The following is a 4,924-nucleotide window of genomic DNA, read 5'->3' on the forward strand; positions in this document are numbered from 1 at the left end:
TACACTAATAAAGTATTCAAAAGCATCTTAAAAAAGTTACGGACAAAATGACGTCGAAAATATACAGATTTTTATGGAATGACCCAGTAACAGAATGTTTAATTAACAAATCGAGGTTAAAAGAAGATATATTTCTAACGAATTACGAAAAGATTGCACAAGATATTGTTTCTTTTACTCACTTCTACAAGTTACACTTCGGAGAATGTGCGAAGGAATTACACAACGTAATTTCACCAGCCTTCCATCACCGGGGAACCAGCGCAGGTTAGAGTACCATCCTTACATTGTCAACATTCCACCAGCTCGCACTAAGCGTTTCGATAACTCTTATAATGCGAACAGCTAGGGACTAGAATTCGCTGCCTGCTGCTGTCCTTCCCGAACACTATGCGGGCCTTTTCAAGGCGAGAGTTAATAGCACTTACAGGGTTATGTACCATCCTAGACTGCATCTCATTTAACACCTGGTGCGATTGTTTTCAAATACCTGCCTAGGCTTGTTATGCATAAAAAAATGTCAACAGCTCTTGAATGCCTCACCTGATGGAAAGTAATGATCAGGCCGAGATTTACCCAGAATCCTCGATCACAGAAGAACTGGCTATCTTATTTATTATCTACCTCCAACTTTTGCTAAAACTGGAAATCGAACCTAGGACCTCTGAGTCTCTCCTCTGGGATCAATTTGAAATCCTATTAATCCAATTTGAAAAAAACTCTAACAACTGATTAAAAAAATCTGTGATATTTTTAAACGTCTATTAATAAAGATAGTTTTTAAAGCATTTAGGAATTTTCTCTCTTTGTAAAAAACTCGAGAGACTTGGCAAGAGATACGTTGTGGCCAGTTCAGTGCTGATTAATGGAGATAATAAACTTAGGCATTTGATTTCAAGCAGATCGTAAGAGCTCTGCGAAATTATTTGATTTTAAACTCTTCTTGTTTTCCGACTTTAACAAAAGGAGGAGGTTCTCAATTCGGTTGGTATAATTTTTTTCCTGTGTATGTACGTACATCGATTACGCCGAGATTTCTGAACCGATTTACGTGATTCTTGTTTTCATCGATACGGAATAGTTGCCATTTGGTCCCATAAAATTTTGATTTAATTTGGTTGAGTAGTTTTTAGTTTTTTCTATAGCTTGCAATCGGAGGATTTGTTCTTGCTTCCTTCGACATTACATTCTTACAGTTAATTATTTTCTTCTGAAAAGATTCAATTGGAAAATGACTCTTCTCGTGGTATATGAGGCAGAAATATGCGGACCTCTTGTCTTACCTCCCCAAAACGTTTGGCCAGCATTGCAGCGTTGAGAGGCGAAATCCTCACCGCCTCTGTGGTCTAGTGGTAAGACCACCTGCTTCAGACGCAGAGGTCCCGGGTTCGATTCCCAGTGGCGGCAGATTTTTCTGTTCGGTTTGGATGGTGATAGGGCTTGTTCTAAGTCCGCCTGGCTAGCTACCACCATCTTACCTAAGTCTGTCGCCATAACAACAATGTTAACAGCATTGTTGTGGTCCGGCAGTTAGAGGTAAGGTAGCCAGTTCCTCCGTAGTTGAGGATTCCTGGTGAAGTTCGCTTTAACCTTCGGCCTGATCATCACTTACCATCATGTGAGATACAGGCCAAGAGCTTCCTCGTTGTGGATAAAAAAATCCTCTGGTCGGTCATCCGTCTGTAGTGAAGACTAGGTATATGACATGGTGATGATGATAAATGACAACTAAATATGGCCAAAGATGTTACCATTAAGACTACAAATAAGCAGTGAATTTAATGATTAATAATGACCGAATCAACCGATTTATTTAAGCAATCCAATGACGCATGTCGCCGTGCTAAACGAGTTAATCTGGTGCCAGTTCGTCTCTCAGCACGTACTAAGGCGCTTCGCTCTTGGCAGAACGATTGTTTACCTTTAAATATTTATCGGTTGATAATGATGCTGAGAACCTGTGGTGTGTGTATCGTTAATGAGCAGTGAGTGGCGTTTAGTTTAGATGGTGATCTTATGACTATTACTAGAGTTATGTAACATTATTGTGAGGTTGGTGCGGTAACACGGTTTAGGTGCATCCATGTGGTCACATGTCCATGGCTACTTTTATGGTTAAATTGATTGGTGAGTGTCTCATATTGTCTCCTATCCCCTTGTTAGTCTGAAATAGCTACAAGTTCAACGCTAAGTATTGTGTGATTCCTAATTTTTGTGATCCATCTCATTACCATTGTTATTTTGCAAGACTAATGCCACTTTAGTGACACTTTTTAACAGGAATTTTGTTTTCATAGGGGTCACTTAAAAATTAGGGATTAATGGTGAAAACGGGCGTAAGTTGCTTCTGTAAATGCAACTTCTCTGTCACTAAGATTATTAAAGAAACATTATCGTAAAATGATGTATCAAATAAAAGTCTTTGTGTCGGAATTACTATACATTTTCAGAAGCGCCCACAGACGAAAATCGCAGGTAAAATTGAAAAGCGTGTAAAAATTCTCCCAAAATACACCGTTTCTTGGATTGGGTTCAATGTTTTGCTGCTCTCTTGTCCCGATTGTTTCGATTTGGCCACGTTTCGGGGCTCGTCCAACGTAAATATGGATATCGCGTCTTGTTTTGTTGAAATCCTCTTGACAGAACACGTGATGAGATTTATAGCAACCAGATTTGAGTACCTATTATAGCAGGGTACTCATCTAGCCGTGTAGCATGTATAGCCCGACCAGGAACATAAAAACCCTCGCCATGTTGCGGAAAACTAATGGTACTAATTTCTTTTAATGGCAACAGTAACTGAAAACTTCATAGACATGTCACCTTGCATGTCAGTCTATTGCTGTCAAAGTGTAAACAAACTTTATTTTAAATGTGCGCAATTGATTTTGTGAATTAAATTGCTAAAATCTTTTTATAGTCGTGAAAGAAAAGTGGTTCACAATGTGTTAAAGTATTTGTCGAAGAGAAATACTAAGGGTTCGAACAATATTCTCATTGAATAATGTTTCCGACAAAGGTTGTCAAATTGACTGACATGTTTATCGCATAGTACAGTCCACTATGAAAATTAGCTGTGGTTCGTTTCAACTACCTATTTTAAAATTTTTTGTCACTTTCTAATTGTTGAATTTTATGGAATTGGGAAAGAAGTACCGAGTTTGAAGCGTTCATGAGCAAACATTGCACTTGAATATTCAAGTTCTGAATTTGATTATTGATGAATAATAAAATAAATCCTACTAGCTCGATTGATGGTTTCATTTAATTTATTTAAACCAGGTTACCTATAATAATATTTTTTCGTTAATTTATGAAAATATCAAATTAGCCCGTAATCCTGAATCCTGATACATAAAGTTAGCCTATTAATTTAACACAGGTACGACTGTACTCAGTGTTGCACTATCAAATGCAATTGACGCGCCTCTATGCCAGGGTTTTTATGTTCCTGGTCAGGCTATAATGTATTACGTATTACGAGCCTGCTGCGAGCTGCTCGCGCGTGGTTCGCAGGGAGATCGCAGCGACCCGCCGAGTGGCGGTATCACTGCGAGCACAAAGGCGGCTCGCAGTAGGACCCAGGAGCTCGCAGCCAGATACGCAATGACCAAGGACGAGCCGTACTCACTTGAAGGTTGGTTACGTTACATGCTACGTTATGTGATACATGGCAGGTGAGTACCCTGCCTATGGAAATCTGAGGAAAAGGAATTCTAAGTACAAGATTTTTAGACCCAAAATAATAATTTTGAGAGCTTGAGACAAAAGCCATTTATGATGGTTTTGATTTATGGAGCTGGAGACCCAAAATGGTTTACATCAACCCCCAGGGATCGATTGATATCCAAAGTATGCGAGATCAAGGGAAAAGTAAAATATACTGAGAGTTTTTACACCTTCGGGCAGTGGCGGCGTAGCATAGGCACCCGGGGATGATTCGAAGATGAAAGATGTTAGCACGGATGAGCTATATGGTACCAATCGCATAACCGTCCTTGTCATGCAGATGCGCCAGTGAGTACTAACACAAAATATAACAGAAGGTGGGTAGATCCGCCGATTTTATTCCGCGGGATTTATTTTACGTTTTTTGAAAAACTTAACAGGGATGCGTGCAAACTAGCTTAAACTGAAAGGTTAAGCAATAAGCTTTTTAGATCAGTGTGAGGCCCTTAGATTCAATCGTGATTTTAGAAGTAACAAGCGTCCAAATATTTTTTCACAAAATGGTAATGACGTTTTCCTAATGGTAATGATTTTATTAAAATGGTAATGATCTTATGTTAATGGTGATGACGAAATATATTTTATAGTAATACATTAAATTAAAATTACTTAAAAACTAAAATTTAAATATAATTGTTTAGCTAAACACCAATTTTATCTATGTTATTTTCCTAGCTAAGCACGTACCTATTAAAGAATGGGTTGGAAATAAAAATAAATGTATTCAATATTTTAATGAATTTATTGAATTTGGAACAATACGGACATTAGTTAAATTTTTTTACGTTCCTAATATTATTCAGAATCAGAAAAAATATATATTTACACCAATGAGGATTTTGATTGAAAAATATGCCTAGGTACTCTTACTTAGACTTACACAATAGTCAACATACAAGAAATGAATAAAAAAACGTCTTTTCGTAAACTAATAAAAAACCTTCTCATTTAAAAACAAAGCTTAAAGAACAATGGGACAAAACGTCCCCAGAACTGTAGCACTTTAATACCTACCTTGTATGATAGACCATGCTAATACCCGACCGATCTCTCTAGCTACAATCACGGCAAAGGTCCTTGACAGTGTGCTTGACTCTCTACTAGATAAATATTTAAAATCACATAATGCTCAATTCGGGTTTAAGCCTGGACTGTCGACCGAGAGCGCCATCCTTAGTCTTAAGCACACTGTCAG

Source organism: Ostrinia nubilalis, chromosome 29, assembly GCF_963855985.1.
Source record: "Ostrinia nubilalis chromosome 29, ilOstNubi1.1, whole genome shotgun sequence".
Taxonomy (NCBI): Eukaryota; Metazoa; Arthropoda; class Insecta; order Lepidoptera; family Crambidae; genus Ostrinia; species Ostrinia nubilalis.